Here is a 17,820-nt window from a genome sequence, read left to right as displayed (position 1 = left end):
TGTTACCAAACTTAAGTCTACCTTATCAGCACAGCATGTAGCTATTTACAAAGTACTTGCACGTATTTTCTCATTTGATCTTCACTGTATCTCAGAGGCACACAGGGTGTGGGTAGGAAAATGGAGACACAGGTAAGCGAGACACGAGGTGGCACGTGCATTGAGTAGCAGGGCCAGAGACGGTATGGTCTGGCTTTGTGGGTCCTCACCCACACCACGCTTTCTCCAGTGCCTCTTCGTGGTCCTGCCAGCACAGCTGCCTTCTCTTGCCTAGGTATTTCCAATACAAACCATTGAAAATAGGCCATCCATCTACATAATGTTGAGGTTTAAAAAGATTTTCAAACCCTACACCAGACTTAAATGGCATTTCTCTCAGCTCATCCTGTTTCCCTCAGCTTTGTGTTTCCTTTAACACAGCTGCTGCCATCCCCAGTCACTCCCTGCACACAGGCACCTACTCTGCAGAGTGGTTGCCAGAAAAACAAGAACAGGGAAATTTAACTCAAGTGTTTTTTGTTTTTTCTTTGAAGTGGCAGACAGCCTTCAAATGACTACCTGACTACCTGCCAATCCCGACAGTTTTCTGCCTCTGTTCATATCAGTGTTGATATCATCTGATGTTTGTGTTCCTTTTTCTTGGCAAGAACTAGAACACACATAGTATTTGAGGTATTGAGTCAGGCAGTGAAACATTGACGCTCCTTCCAGGGGTTTCCTTGTGGCTGTGCAGGTAAGTATTGTAATGGAGAGAGCATTGGCTTTAGTCAGAAAGGCCTGTATTAGAATCCCCCACTTACTAGCTGGGACCTTGTGCAAATTATGCTTGAGTTTCCCCACTTCTAAACTGAAGATTCGGTAAGAGCTTAGACTTAAAAGCCAAGCAAATCATTACTATTACAGTTTTCCCTGGGAACATCTCCCCCCTCCCCCGACCATAGAAGTCAGGGATTGGCTTTGGGATATTTGAAGGATCTTTCAAAGGGTTATGTTAGCTCTTAGTCTGGATTTATTAGATGCAGTTGTGCACCGCTTAACACAGATATGTTCTGAGAAATGAATGCGTCCTTAGTTTCATCGTCACGGGAACATCATAGAGCATGCTGCACAAACCTAGGTGGCACGGCCTGCTGCTCTAAGTGTATGTGCTGTACTCTTGTTTTTTTTGTTGTTTTGTTTTTTACAGAAACAAAGGTAATTTTTTATTAGAAAAAAATGCCTTGTTTTAATACAACATCACTGTTTGGGGAATGCACACCAAATTGGCCTTTTCAAAGAACCCATCACCATAGTAGAACATTTGATATATTACATCTCGAGCCAGCAAACGGGCCACCATAGTGTACATTTGAGCACGTTTTCCTTAAAAACACAGACCAGGGCTTTCCTTCATTTGACTCCGTTCTAAGAAATTCTCTCAAACTATTTCTTGTCTAGTACAAGGAATAGTAGATCAGAAATAGCACAAGGCAAGTTTACATTTTCCCAGGAGCAGTTAATTGGAAGTATGAATTGTTTTGCATTTTTAAAACATGCACATACAAACAGAAGTTATCATATAGTGCTTGCCTCTGAAGGCAAGTAATGTTCCCAAAATGCTTTCTACACTACTATGCACAGCACAGAAGATGTATGTGCTGTACTCCTGTACGACTGGCAGAAGAGTGGGTTTCTGTACACTGGCATCACCACAACACTTGAGTAATGCATTGTGCTATGACATCAGGAAGGCTATGATGTCACTAATAGGAATTTTTCAGTTCCATTATATAATAATAGGCAGTTTGTCGATGACCAAAAAGTTGTTATGTGACATATGACCATAATACCTTCTCGCCATGTCCAGAAACTTTGAAAAGCATTCTGGACTAAACTTGAGAAGACTTCTGTCCATCTAGCAGTAAGGACACAGACGTGCCATTTTCTTGGCAGGAGTATCATGATCCTTTTCAGCCTTGGTAATTGGCACAGGCCTCCTAGTAGGACGAGGAAATATTGGGTTGGCCAAAAAGTCCGTATGGTTTTTTCCATAAAATACACATTTTTCATTTTTGCTGATTTAGATATTTTAGATATTTAGATATTCTGCTACCTCCTGCATGGTAGAACATTAATTGTTCTCTATATCTTGATTTGATCACTATCAACTTCAACTGTTCTACCTGACCATGGAGCATGGTCCAGGGAGAAATCTCCAGCATGAAATTTCACGAACCTCTTTTGATACATTTGATCTGGTCATAGCACCTTCTCCATACACTGCACAAACCTTTTTTTGTCTTTCAGTTGCATTTTTACCTTTCTTGACATAATAAAGCATAATATGCCAAAAATGTTGTATATTTTCTTCCATATTCAAATGGCCACACAAAAATTCACCAATTTTGATTTTTTTTATGTGTGCTGGTATGAGAGCTGTCACAATACAATCTAACAAAATTGTTTTGAATGAAGTTAAAGACAACTAAGTACTACTAGAGCCACCTTATGGAAAAAATCAAATGAACTTTTTGGCCAATACAATAAATAACTTGACACAGGAAAGGAACTTGTATATACTGCAGTAGCCTGTTGGTTTGATAGATTGCTTGAATTACAAAAACCATTCATTTTAAAGGCATCTCAATTAAAGATAAATTCATCAAGAAAGGACTTAGGTGGATCATTGGTTTATTTTTATTACCTTAATGTTCTAATTCCTATATATAATGCCATGCATCCATATGGGAACCTATGATGGGTATCCATATGAGTACCTAAAAAGAATAGGTGCCCATATGGAAAAGAATGAATTGAACCCTGGCCTTATACCATATACAGAAATTAAGTCAGTGGATCAAAGACTTAAATGTAAAGATCTAAAACTATAGAACTCTTTCAATAAAACAGGAATTATTTATTTCATTTTAGGGAGAGGGGAAGGGAAGGAGAAAGGGAAACATCTATGTGTGGTTGCCCTACTGGGGACGTGGCCCACAGCCCAGTCATGTGCCCTGACTGGGAATAGAACCTGTGACCTTTTGGTTTGCAGGCTGGCATTCCATCCACTGAGCCACACCAGCCAGGGCTAAATCTTAATGTTCTGAGATTAAGATAACACATGACAGGAAAAGCACAGGCAATCTAAAAAAAGGGGGGGTGTAAATTGGACTTAGTCAAAATATAAAACTCTTGTGCATCAAAGGCCACCATCATGGATAACGGGGGTGATGTAAGGGCTCACTTGTGTTGCTTTATTTTGGCTGTCAGGTGGACATGTCAAAATGCAACTCGGTTTTAAAGAAAAAAAAACAACAAAAAAAAATGCAACTCACTTTTAATTAAATGATTTTTTGGATCCTGCTTATCTGCATTCATCTTTCCCTATTTTCTGTACAAATCTGTATATTTTTATTTCAGATTTTTGTTTTTGTATTTTTATTTTGTTGAATTTATTATAACCCGCTTCACATCCTTTGGAAAATTGAAGTTTAAAATGTTGATTGGAACCCTGGCCAGGTAGCTCAGTTGGTTAGAGCATCGTCCCAGTGCACGTGGTTGTGAGTTGGATTCCCAGTCAGGGCACATATAAAAATAAATGAATAAATGCATAAATAAGTGGAACAACAAATGGATATTCCTCTCTCCCTCTCTCTCCCTTCTTCTCTCCAGATCAGTAAGTGAAATTTTTTAAAATTGAAGATGTTGAACATTTGGGAGCATATGTGTGCTGTGCATTGTGTTGGAGACTCAGAGAGTCGTTCTCGCAGAGATTTCGTGGTCTGGAAGTAAGAGGTGATGAGTTGTGAACTAAAACAATATCATTGGAAGTTGCCAGGAGGTACCACTTTGGGGTAACAAGTGTCAAAGATAAACAAAGCCCTATACTGGTTAAGTGGTGAGAATAGATTTTATTACAATAGGAATAAGTATGAACTGAACTCAACTTCCACCTGTACAGAGGTAACAGGGTGTTTTAAAGGGAAGATTAGGAAGTAGAGCGGGGTAAGAGGGGGCTCAGTAGAGTCAGAGAGGTGAAAAATTACAGAATTTGAGGAAGGGGTTTGGGCCCTGTGAAACTCACCTGGGTTTGCTCACTGGTGCTTATTCCTCCCACAGAGTCTGTGAGACCGGCACCTTGTTTTTAGGTGTTAGATGGAACAGAACAAATTCTTTTGGCAGTCTTGTGATTCTCTCAGGCAGGCACTTTAAGGAAGGGCTAGGGTCATTTTAATGATGTGACCTTGAGCTGTTAGAAACTATATGTTAATGTTTTGTTCAAGTCTTTTTTTTTTTTATTTTTATTTTTTAAGATTTTACTTATTTTTAGAGGGAGGGGACGGAAGAAAGAGAAGAGAAACATTGATGTGAGAAACATCGATTGGTTGCCTCTCTCACATGCCCTGACTGGGAACTGACCCCACAACTCAGGCATGTGACTGGGAACCAAACCTGATGACCTTTAGCTTTGCAGGACAATGCCCAACCAACTGAGCCACACTGGTCAGGGCTTGTTCAAGCTTTTATAGGCCAAAGTTGAGGCCTAGTTGAGAAAGGGCTCGAGGAGAATGGGTAGAATTTGGTTAAGGAGAGATTCTCTGGCATAGGTAGAAATCAGTCTATAAACCTGTTGTCTTTGGGGGAGGTGAAACTTTAGGCTGACTTGAGGACTACGTGAATGGTAATGGCTTTAATTCCAAACTAGGAAGATAGGAGAAGAAACTGTTTTAAGGAGAAAGTGAGGTAGAGAGAGAGCAAGCGGTCATTTGCAAATGTACTTTTAGGTAGGAGGTTGTGACTGTATGGATTTGGTAGTTGATTTGAAAGTGGAGGTTGAAACCAAGGGAGATTGCTTGGGGAGAGGGCTGCTCCTGCTAAGAGGACAAAAAGTAGAATTTTGATACACACTCACATTGAGAGATTGGCATCGGAAGGGGAACTGAGTGTGAAACCTGAGAAGGAATGTCTGGGAAGGTAAGAACTGGGAGAGCATGGTACTGTCCAGAATCATGGGTAGCGTTGCAGGAGGTGAAAGTGATCATTAGTGACAAATTAGAAAGTAAAACAGAATAAATGCTGACAAGGTCACTGGATTTAGCAGTCTAAATGTCTTTTTCTGAGGGATCTGTACCCTGTAGTCTTAAAACAGTTTTTATTTGGTTTCCCTATCTATTCTGCAGGAAACCCATGGTTTCTGGTTTTCTAGTAAGAAACCCTTCTAAAATCTTCCTTTGGAAGTTCTCCACTCCAGTCACAACGAAGGTTTTTTTTGTGCTTGTGTAGCTTTTCACTTACTGGCAAACATTTAATAAGAAGCTCTTATAGGTAGGCCTTGTGTCTGGGACAGTGCAGATGTTCATTAAGTGTTGAATAAATATTTGAACAGTGATTCATTCAACAAATACTTATGAGCCTATAGTGCTGGGTATACAACAGCCTCTGGAGAACTTATGCAGCCTATGGAGAACAAATTCATTGTAAATTGTGTAATGGAGGAAATAAAACAGGTGTTCTGACAAAAAATTAGCTTTCTTTGGGTTAGGAGAGAAGGATCAAGCAATTGTGAGAGCTATAGAAAGAAAACAAGAGGTGTGAAGACTGAAGCAGGAAACAGCTTGATGGGTTCCAGATGCTGAGAGGACATCTGTGACAGGAGCATGTGATAAGTGAGGGTTAAGACTTGAATGAGCCCTGGCTAGGTAGCTGCTCAGTTGGTTAGAGCATTGTCCCAATAACCCAAGGTTGTGGGTTCGATCCCAGGTCAGGGCACATACAAGACTCAACCAATGAACTTGCAAATAAGTGGAACAACAAGTCAGCATTTCTCTTTCTCAAATGAATCAATTAAAAAAAAAAAACAGCTAATGAGATGAAGATAAAAGCAGGACCATGAATTGGGAATATTTATTGTACATGGGAGCAGTAGTAGCTCTGGTTTTATTGTTTGTTGATGGATTAGAGGGAGATAGGGGGGCAAGAGCTGATAGTGACTTCGATGGGGCAGGGGGGTCAAGAGTTGAGAGAATTGTATTTTGGAGGTAAAATTAGGACAAGGATTTGGTGATAGATTAGATGAAAGAGATGGAGGAAAGTCTCAGGCGAACATCTTCATAACAGTATTTCAATTCCTCCCTGTTCATCATATGCACTAATTAGAGATTTAATTGCCAGTAATTCTCAGGTTAAAATGACTGTGAGTAAATAGATCAAGCTAGACAGAATCTGGTCTAAGGGCAGGACCCAAACTGGGTGGAATTTTATGTGTATATTGTGAGGATGGAAAGTAGTAGTTCTCAGAGGCTGGATGAAAAGAGGCCTTTGGAATTAGAGGATCTAGACTGGAGTCCAGCTTCACAGTTTGTGCAAATCACAGCACCTCTGAACCGGGTTCCTTAGCTATTATTAACTGGATGCGCTCCTAACTGACATCCTTCTGATTGGTTGTCATAGGGGTCAGTTAGATCCTGTGTATGAAAACATTTTTTGAAAACAGAAGCATGATGCTGGGATTTATTTAACTACTTACCAAAGCCCCTGTCAAATTTTGTTTGGCTGGCACTATGTAAAAATTGAGAATGAGAGCAATCTCTGTTGTATCATTGTAACTGCCCTGTTAAAAATCATTAATCTCTTTATTTTACCTTTTAAGGCATTTGAGTTTGTGGTTAACCAAAATTCTGGGATGTGAGCAGATTTGTTTCTTATTTGGTGTTGGAGCAGTTTCTAACCCAGAATTCTGATAGATTTGCTGTTACCAATCACTTCTGTTTTTAGGACATAAGAAGAATATGGGTTTTGGGCGCAAACAGGTCAGGGTTGACTTTTTACCATCATGGCAGTTAGTTAACCTGTGAGTCTCATTTTTCTCATCTGTAAGGTATGTTCTCAGGATTGTTGTGAAGATTACATATTCTGTCTACACAGAATTTGACAATTATCAAACCTTACTAACCTGCTCAGGCTATGAACTTACACTCCAAGTCCTTTCTTTTTAAAGTAACTAGCATGTGGCCATGAGTTCCTAGTGAAAAGCCAGAGAGGCCAGCTGAAAAAAAAAGCAAGACTAGCCTGGGAAGAATTATATTTCCAACATTGTAGAAGGAAGAGGTCTTAAATTGGGAAATAACAGTGTATCTCTTTTCTCTCTCTTCCCAGTGCCATTAAGTAACTCTCCATGCATTCTGATAAATTGTAAAACTTTCTTAACTGTAGCATATCCCAGTAGTCTGCTTGATTTAAAGCCTTAGCTCATTCTCTTTGCCTGGGCAGCTACAAATATCATTCTATTAGAAAGCCTCCCTCTTCAAAGGGAGAAGCACCCACTCAGTTTAGTACCAGCACTAGTTTAGCACCAGCACTAGGGAAGTAATTTGAAAAGACTGACTACTTCATTGTGTTAATTTCCTTGTCATGAAAGATTGTCATGTCATTACCTAGACAATAAGTCTAGTTCCCCATCTCCTAAATATAGCTCTTTCAGATTCTCTGGGCTGATGCCTTCAAGTGATTGCTTGGTAACTTTTTGAAGTCCAGGCCTTGAACTTAAGACTTCTTTTTGGAATGTCCTACAGCCAGCAGATGTCTAGGATGTGAGCTCAAAGGTGTTGTACTATCAGACTATCCCCATCCCATACACAGGACAACTAGCTATATCATGTATGCCTTTTTCTGGGGGAAAAAAAGTGCATTGTTTTAAAATTTGATGAATCTCAAGTTATAAACATACTAGTGATTAAATGAAGTACTAGAGTAATCTTACTACTCACCTAGTGTGTGACCTGAGACTCAAGGTCTTCATTTATCAGTTAGGGCCTTTATTAATTTGCTAAGGCTATTATAACAAAGTATCACAGACCAGGTGGCTTAAAGAACAGAAATTTATATTGTCATTTCTGGAGGGTAGAAGTCTGAGATGAAGGTGTCAACAGGGTTGGCTTCTTCTGAGATTTCTCTCCTTGCTTTACAGATGCCTGTCTTTGTGTTCACATAATGTACTTCCTCGGTGTGCATCTGCATTTTAATCTTCACTATCCTAATTGGATTAGGGCCTTATCCCAGCATTCAGACCCTATCTCCAAATACAGACACATTTTGAGGTGCTGGAGGTTAGGACATCAATATATGAAGGGGGAGCATAATTCAGGCCATAACAGGGTCCATAACTATTTTGTATTATTATTGCTAGTCTCGTGGTTCTATTAGAAAATGCATGTCAATATTAGACATTTATTTCCTAGAAATGGGAGGGATAACTTCAGGGACCTATTCCCTTTGAGAAATTCCTTGACTAAGAAAACCCAAGACAGGCAGGTGCTAGAAAAGGTATATTTGTATTGTGGATTTCTGGGCCTAGCTCCAGTAACTAAGGGAGTGCATGATGAAAAAAAGCCCCCTTGCTTGCTGGTCCCCAAAACAACAGTCCAGCCTCCCTTTGGTTGCTGATTCCAGATGTGCTTTTGCAGGTATTTCTCCTTCCAATCTAACCTTCCCTGCCTGTCTTCTCCAGTGAAGTCATAAGCAAATATTTGTGATAGTTTCTTGTCACCATGGTGACTAAAGAAGCACAGACTGGTTCTCCCTTCAGCTTCACTGTCAGCTGTGCTGGAAGGAGAGCCCAGGCTCAGATTCAGACAGATGAAAAACCATCTGTCAGGTAATGGGGAGCAGGAGTCAGCAGTGGCGGCGTTAGGAACCCTTCCTGTGCCTGTTAGTCCCTAGGCACAGAGGTAACTAGGGACCCCAAAGGGAGGCTACTGCAATCCTCTAGAACTTTTTTGTTTTTATTTTTGTTTTGTTTGTTTAACAATAAATCCACTTTGGCTTTGCCAAGTGGGTGTGGAGACTTGCACATTCGAAGACCCAGCTGCCACTATTGGTTTGCTGAGCTACTTTCTAGAATGACCAGAGGCATCTCTGAAGTTTCATTCCCTCAGTATCAAGCTCCAGAATTCACCTCTCTCCTCAACTTCATTTTCATTTCTCTTTCACTCATATTCTCTTAACAGACTTTCTCCCCCTCACATTTATTTCATTTCTACCCCCAAGGTTCATTTCTGACTTGAAGAACCAGCCCAAATCTTATCCTTGGGAGATGTCCTTTTTTTTTCTATTGAAAAAAATTTTTATAAATATTTTATTTATTTATCTTTAGAGGGGAAGGGAAGGAGAGAAGGAGAGAAACATCAATATATGGATGCTTCTCGTGCGTCCCCTGCTGGGAACTGGCCTGCAACCCAGACATGTACCCTGACTGGGAATCGAACCATGGTTGTTTGGTTCGCAGGCCTGCGCTCAATCCACTGAGCTACACCAGCCAGGGCATGAAAAAAATTTTTTTAAGTTTATATCTACTCTTTTTAGAGAGGGGAAGGGAGGGAGAAAGAGAAGGGAACATCGATTAATTGCCTCTCTCTTAAGTGCCCTGACTGGGGACCAAACCTGCAACTCAGGCATGTGACCCCTGAGCAGGAATCAAACCATCAACCTTTCACTTTGTGGGACGATGCCCAACCAACTGAGCCACACCAGTCAGGGAAAAAAAAAAAAAAAAAAAGTTTTCAATTATGGTTGACAGTCACTATATTACTTTCAGGTGTACAGTATAGTGGTTAGGCATTTTATATGGGGAGATTTGTTTATTTCGAGAGTACTGTATTTTGCTGTGTATGATGCATGCCCACAGTTTTGTGCTCCTTATACATGGGATTATATCTATTATTATACCCATGATATGTAACCATTATACAGCAAGATACAGTAAAGCTGGGGACAATGAAACAAGGAAGGTCATAGGAAAGAAGAAGCAATAGGAGAGCCTAGGTGGGCTGCTTCTGCTCTCTAGAAACATTCTGGGGAAGCAGTGAGCCAAGGCCAGGCTGCTGTCAGCTCACTGGAAGATGAGAGAAAAGGAAGCCATGGAGATAGGTTCCAGGGGTTAGTCCGGATGAGCTGCCGCTGCCCATTGATCCCCTGGTTGCAAGTCTCCTGGGGATCTTTACAGTTTAGGATAAAGTTCATTGGAAAAGGAGATTCAAGTGCCCCAAGGAGGTGTGTGCTGGGAGATCTATCTTCCTTCCTTCCTTCCTTCCTTCCTTCCTTCCTTCCTTCCTTCCTTCCTTCCTTCCTTCCTTCCTTCCTTCCTTCCTTCCTTCCTTCCTTCCTTCCTTCCTTCCTTCCTTCCTTCCTTCCTTCCTTCCTCTTTCTCTCTCTCTTTTTTTAATCTTCACCTGAGGATATGTTTATTGATTTTAGAGAGAGGGAGAGGGAGAAACATTGAACTGTTGCCTCCAGCACGTGCCTCAACTGGGGATAGAGCTCACACCCTAGGTATGTGCTCTGGGAATCGAACCCACAACCTTTTTGGTGTGGGACAACGCTCCAACCACCTGAACCACCTGGTCAGGGTCAGCGCTTTTTTTTTTTTTAAAGAAACTCTCATCACAATCACCCCAACCACTGCAGAAAGGGACAACATTAGAATTAGTTTTTCCTTTCTGTGTGCTTATAAAACATACTTTTATTCCTTTTGCAATACTTTTAGTAACTTTCAGATTAGAAATTTAGAGGAAAAGAAATGTTTATAAAGGGAGAACCTAGTTGATAAGGCTTCCTCTGTACATACTTAATCAGCTTCACTTTTATCAGTTTTTAAAATATTGAGTTTGTTTTAAAAATGTAAGGTGTGATAAAGTCACTGCAGCTACAGGAGGAGACAAGTGTAGGATTTCTGAGAGAAAGCGAAGGCAGCGCAGAGTAAACAGTTTAGGGTTAAGCTGGTTTGAATAATTCCAGAGGGCTTGGGGTACAGGAGTGATCAAAGCAGAGGAGTATTGCCATCTGGGGTCTGTGGCTCTGACTGGTTAGTTTGCATATTAAAGACATGCTCTTAGGAAAGTTATCTTTAGGAATTAGTAGACCTGAGAGGGGCAGTCTCTCCCTGGGTCTGTAAGCCTCCAAAATCAAATACCAGAACTTCAAGAACATAGGAAATAAGAAAATACAATTAAAATAATTGGCCCTGTGATGATGAATGCAACTAGATCAACACAAACTCTAAGAAAACATAGAACAGGAGTCTATGTCATATTTAACTGTATGCAGTATGCTGCAATTAAAAATTGTGTGTGTGTGGTAAAATATAACAAAATTTATCATCTTTACCATTTTGAAATGTACAATTAAGTAGCATTAATTACATCTACAGTGTTGTGCCACCGTCACCACTGTCTGTCTCCAAACTTTTCATTACCCCAAACAGAAACTCTAGTCTCTAATCTACTTCCTATCTTTATGACTTTGACTACACTAGGTACCTCATATAACTGGAAATAATATGTTTGTCTTTTTGAGTCTAGCTTATTTCACTGTCTTCAGGGTTCATCCATGTTGTAGGAGGTGTCAGACTTCCATTGCTTTTTGTGGCTGAATAATATTCCATTGTAGACTTCCGCCAAGATGGAGTCGTAGGTGGAAACACTGTCCCTTCTTGCACAACCAAGTTTAAAAACAACAAAGTTTTAACAACAAAAATGCAGCCAAACCACAGAAAATTGAACTATACAGAAATCCGACAACAACGAACCATTCAGCCAGACTGGTAAGAGGGGTGGAGCCAGCAGTGGACTGGGGGGAGGAGGCTAGGGCAGGAAAGATCCCCCGACCCAGGTGGGAAGGCAGCCGTTGGTGGAACCCAGGTGTAGGGTGGCAACAGGCGGACCCAGTGAGGGCACAAGGCAGCAGGCTGACCACGGTTCACGCGCAGATAAACCAGGGAAGGAGCGAACAGTGAGACAGACCACGCAGGCCCTAGCAGCGGGAAGCAGCACAGGGGACCGCCATTGCCCCTCTCTGACCCCACCTCCACATTCAGCATCACAACCCAGCGGCCTGGGTGGCCCCACTCTGGTGAACACCTAAGTCTCCGCCCCTCATACATAACAGGCGAGACCTGATCAAAACATTATGGCTCAGGAAGAAGAGCTCAAAGCCCCAGAACTGATAACTCTAAGCCACCAAGAAATTGCCAGCCTATCAGATGCACAGTTCAAAACACTGGTGATCAGGATGCTCACAGAACTGGTTGATTTTAGTCACAAATTAGAGGAACATATGAAGGCTAAACTAATTGAAATGAAGGGAAATGCACAGGAAACCAATAGTGATGGAAAGGAAACTGAGGCTCAAATCAAGGGAGTGGACCAGAAGGAAGGAAAAATGACCAAACAGAAAAGAATGAAGAAACAAGAATTCAAAAAAATGAGGAGAGGCTTAGGAACCTCCAGGACATCTTTAAACGCTCCAACATCCGAATTGTAGGGGTACCAGAAGGGGAAGAGGAACAGCCACGAGTGGAAAACTTATTTGAACAAGTAATAAAGGAGAATTTCCCCAAGCTGACAAAGGAAATAGACTTCCGGGAAATCCAGGAAGCTCAGAGAGTCCCAAAGAAGTTGGACCCAAGAAGGAACACACCAAGGCACATCATCATTACATTAGCCAAGATTAAAATGAAGGAGAGAATCCTAGAAGCAGCAAGAGATAAGGGGACAGTCACCTACAAAGGAGTCCCCATCAGACTGTCAGTGGATTTCTCAAAAGAGACCTTACAGGCAAGAAGGGGCTGGAAAGAAGCATTCCAAGTCATGAAATCCAAAGACCTACATCCAAGATTGATCTATCCAGCAAAGCTTTCATTAAGAATGGAAGGGCAGATAAAGTCCTTCGCAGATAAGATCAAATTCAAGGAGTTCATCATCACCAAGCCCTTATTATATGAAATGTTAAAGGGACTTATCTAAGAAATAGAAGATAAAAAAGATGAACAGTGAAAAGACAGCAAACTCACAGTTATTAACAACCACACCTAAAACAAAGGCAAACTAAGAGGACAGCTAGATCAGGAGCAGAACCATAGAAATGAAGATCCCATGGAGGGTTAGCAACAGGGGAGTGGGAGGAGGAGAAGGGGGGAGAAGGTACAGAAAATAAGTAGCATATCAGTAGGTAGAAAATAGATAGGGGTGAGGGCAAGAATAGTAGGGGAAATACAGAATCTAATGTGGTCATAAACTAAAGGGGGAATGGTTGGGGGAGAGGGTGTGCAGGGTGGAGGGGAATGAAAGGGGAAATAGAACAACTGTAATGGCATAATCAATAAAATATATTTAATAAATAAATAAATATTCCTTTGTATGTATATGCACATCTGTTGATGGCACCTGGTTTGTTTTTTGTAAAAGTTTGTCAAGGGTTATTCTTATCTTCTGGCTATTATGAATAATACTGCATTGAACATTGGCATATAGTGTCTGATTGAGTCTCTGTTTCCTGTTCTTTTTAATATACTAAAGAGTAGCCCTGGGTGGTATGGCTCAGTGGATTGAGTGCTGGCCTATGAATCAAAGCGTCGCTAGTTTGATTCCCAGTCAGGGCGCATGCCTGGGTTGTGGGCCAGGTCCCCAGTAGGACGTGCTCAGTAGGCAACCACACATTGATGTTTCTCTCCTTCTCTTTCTCCTTCCCTTCCCCTCTCTAAAAATAAATAAAATCTTTTTTTAAGGTTTTATTTTATTTATTTTTAGAGAGGGGGGAAGAGAGGGAGAGAAACATCAATGTGTGGTTGTCCCTCTTGTGGCCTTGACTAGGGACCCGGCTCACAATCCAGGCATGTGCCCTAACTGGGAATTGAACCAGTGACCCTTTGGTTTGCAGCCCACACTCAATCCACTGAGCTACACCAGCCAGGACAAATAAAATCTTTTTTTTTTTTTTTAAGTAGAATTGCTAAGTCACATGATAACTGTGTTTAATTGTTTTGAGGAAATGCCGTACTGTTTTCTCCAGAGGCTGCACTGTCTTCTTCTACTCCCATAACAGTGCACCAGGCTCCAGTTTCTCCACGTCTTTATCACATTGTTACTTTGTTTTCATTACAGCCCTTCTAGTAGGTACAAAGCCTATCTTACTGTAGATTTAATTTGCATTTCTACAAGACTAATTGTGTTTAGCACCTTTTCATGTGCACATTGGCCAAATGTCTGTTCATATCCTTTGTATATTTTAAAAGTGGGTTGTTGGTTGTTTGTCTTTTTGTTGCTGAGTTGTAGAATTCTTTACATATTCTGGGTTTTAAACCCTTATCAGACAAATTATTTGGAAATAATTTCTTCTGTTCTCTAAGTTGTCTTTTCACTTGTTGTCTTTTAGTGGTTATTTTAATTCTCAGGGTTTTATGGTCTTAGCTTGTATATTTAGGTTGTTGGTCCTTGATTAATATTTTTATATTGTAGGATCCAACTTGATTCTTTTGGATCTAGAAATCTAGTTGGCCCAAAACTATTTGTGGAAGAGACTATTCTTACCCCATTGAATGAACTTGAGACCCTTATCAAAAATCAGTTGACTGTCAATAAATGTGTGAATTTATTTCTGGTTTCTTGATTCTGTTCCATTGATCTATCTATAAGCTTATCCTTATTTCAGTACCATACTATAGCTTTTTAGTTACAAAACTAGAAAGTGTGAATTCTACAATTTTTTATTATTTAAGAATCTGTTGTTTAGCCCTGACTGGTGTGGCTCAGTGGATTGAGCACAGGCTTATAAACCAAGGGGTTGCTGGTTTGAATGCCAGTAAGAGCACATGCCTGGGTTTCAGGCCAGGTCCTCAGTTGAGGGGCACATGAGAGACAACTTCACATTGATGTTTCTCTCCCTGTCTTTCTCCCTCCCTTTCCCTCTGTTTATAAAAATAAAAAATAAATCTGTTGGTTAGCCCTGGCCAGTATGGCTAAACAACACTAGTTTAGCTTCATCCCATAATGAAGCTGAATTATGGGATGGAACTCATCCCATAGCCAAAAGGTTGCAGGTTCGATCCCCATCCTGGGCACATACCAGAGGCAACCCATTGATGTTTCTCTCTCCCATTGATGTTTTTCTCTCTCCCTTCCTCTCTCTAAAAGCAATGGAAAAAAATGTCCTCTGGTGAACATAACAAAATAAAAAATTTTTTTGAGTATTTTTTAAATATTTTATTTATTTATCATTAGAGGGGAAGGAAAGGAGAGAGGGAGAGAAATATCAATGTATGGTTGCCTTTCATGTGTCCCCTGCTGGAAACTGACCTGCAACCCAGGTATGTACCCTGACTGGGAATCAAACCGCGATCCTTTGGTTCGCAGGCCTGCACTCAATCCACTGAGCTACACCAGCCAGGTCAAATTTTTTTTTTTAATTAAAAAATAATTTGTTGTTGCCCTGATTGGTGTGGCTCAGTGGATTGGGCGTCATCATGAAGACCAAGGGGTCACCAGTCGGATTCCTGGTGGGGGGCACATGCTTGGGTTGCTGGCCAGGTCCCAGTTGAGGGTGTGCGAAAGGCAGCCAATCAATGTTCCTGTCCCTCTCTTTCTCCCTTCATTTTCCTCTCTCTAAAAATAAATAAATAGTCTTTAAAAAAAGAGAGACTGTTTAGTCCCTGGCCCTGTAGCTCAGTCAGAGCATTGTCCTGGTACTTCAAGGTTGGGTTCCATCTGTGGTCAGGGCACTTGTAAGAATTGACCAATGAATGCATAAACGGGTGGAACAAGTCTCTCTCTCTCTCTCTCAAAAATCAATAAAAACATATTCTCAGGCGGGGATTAAAATAAATAAAAATAAAACTACCATATGATCCAGCAGTCCCACTTCTCAGAAATGAAATCACAGCACAGATGAATCTTGAGGCCATTATGCCAAGTGAAATAAGCCAGGCAGTGAAAGACAAATCAAATATAGTTGACCCTTGAACAACACAGGTTTGAACTATTCGGGTCCACTAACAGTTTTAAAAAATAATGCAGATTCATTTTTAAAAATCTGTATTAGTTGGGCCCACACAGTTCAGACCCATGTTTTTCGAGGGTCAGTTGCAGATTTTTATGTGGAATCTAAAAACAGAACTTATAGAAACAGAGTAGTAGATCAGTGGTCTCCAGTGGCATGGTGGGGGAAATGGGCAAAGGTGGTCAAAGGGTACAGACTTCCCATTGAAAGGTAAGTTCTGGGGATCTGATGTACAGCATGGTGACTGTAGTTATACTATATTATATGCTTTAAAGTTGCCAAGAGAGTAGATTTTAAAATTTTACCATTAAAAACAAAAAGGTAACCATACAAGGTGGTGGATATGTTAACTAACCTTATTGTGGTAATCATCTTGCAATATATCAAAATAAAAAATAAATCTGTTGCTTAGCCCTGGCCAGTATGGCTAAACAACACTAGTTTAGCTTCATCCCATAATGAAGCTAAATTATGGGATGGAATTCATCCCATAGCCTTGCTTGTATCAAATCATCACTTTGTACATTTAAAACTTACACGTTATTATGTGTCAATTATATCTCAATAAAACCAGGAAAAAATTTAAGGTGTTGCCTGCTATTTTCACTGCATGTGACATCTGTACTGATGTTTTGAAAGCAATGGTAAAATGTTGGTACCTTAGCACAAATCAAGATAATGACACCGAGGTGTACTAATAATCCATGTGTTATTCTTCACCACCACTCACTCATTGTTAAAAAAAGATGCTAGTTGCATTTAAGAATGTCCCTGATGTAATAGCACAAATTCAACCCTTGAAAACAGGTCTGGAGGAAAATCACCTTGTAGGCTTAAGTAGCTAGCAAAACTAGACATGTTTTTAAATTGACACAGTTTTTACTTGAAAGAATGGCTGACAGAAAAACTCATTATTCAAACTTACATATTGGCCAGACATTTTCTCAAAATGCATGAAGCCAGATAGTATTTGTTGCCAATGATAAAATTTTAGCTTTCAAGTGAAAAGAGCATTTCAGAAAACTTATATATACCACCTGATGCTCAACAACTTTCCGAAGGTTTGTAATAGAATAAAATGGGGTGGGGGGCCAGACCAACATAAAAATGGCTAAATTATTATACATTTATACAGTGAAGTGATATAACAGGAAAAATGAATGAAATACAGCTCCGTGAAAAACATGGGTGGATCTTAGAAATCCAGTGGAGTTGGGGAAATTCTCAGAAGACTAAATACAGTAAGATACTATATTTAGGGATATACTTATGTAATTAAATAGAAAGATGACAGTTCAGGATAGCATTTTCTTTTGGCTGGAGTTAGAGTGGAGATGAAGGAATAGGGGAAGAATACGCAACTGAATTCAGGTATATTGATAATGTTCTTAGATTTGGTGGTGGGCTTATAGATCTTACTGCATTATTTTGCTTGGTTGGTAACAACATTGTTTCTTTTTTATATCAAATATTACATACTAATTTAAATTTCTTAGTTAAAAAAATGGCTGGTGGGCATGTGGGTCATTGTAAAAAGACATCATATTCCACTGAATTGTATATACTATAAATATATTTGAGTTTATTGGGAAAGTCATATAACTTTTCTCTCCTGTCATAGAGGTAATCATAGCATGTAAGTATTTACCACATGCTCAGTATTGTTCCAAAAAATATTTCACATGTATCAACCTACTTAATTTTTTTTAACAACTCTGTGAAGTAGGAACTATTATGTCCCTGTTCTAAAGATGAGATCCTGAGGTATCAAGATTAAAGCAGTTTATTGAAGATTTGCACAGCTAAGAAGTAAAAAAGCCAGAATTTGAACCCAACACAGTCTGGCTCCAGGGCTTACATCTTTGACCACTGTGCTTAATATCAATTGCTATAATTACACTTATTTAACCAGCTTACTATGATTAAGGTAACTGTGTGTGCTGGTAGTGTTGGAGATGGCAGGTGCTGCTGTTACTGAGATTATTAGGCCTCCTTGAGAATCTGTGGTCTCTGAGT

At 40.1% G+C, this 17,820-nt stretch overlaps 1 protein-coding gene across 2 annotated transcripts in view; it reads left to right on the top strand.

Moving 5' to 3' along the window:
• KPNA6 (karyopherin subunit alpha 6) overlaps positions 1-17,820 on the top strand; it is a 45,990-nt gene that overhangs the window by 11,032 nt on the left and 17,138 nt on the right. The gene's annotated exons all lie outside the window — the stretch shown is intronic.

This window comes from Artibeus jamaicensis, unplaced genomic scaffold (assembly GCF_021234435.1).
Source record: "Artibeus jamaicensis isolate MK-2021 breed Jamaican fruit bat unplaced genomic scaffold, CSHL_Jam_final scaffold_847, whole genome shotgun sequence".
Classification (NCBI taxonomy): Eukaryota; Metazoa; Chordata; class Mammalia; order Chiroptera; family Phyllostomidae; genus Artibeus; species Artibeus jamaicensis.
This window is presented reverse-complemented; position numbering and strand designations above follow the sequence as displayed.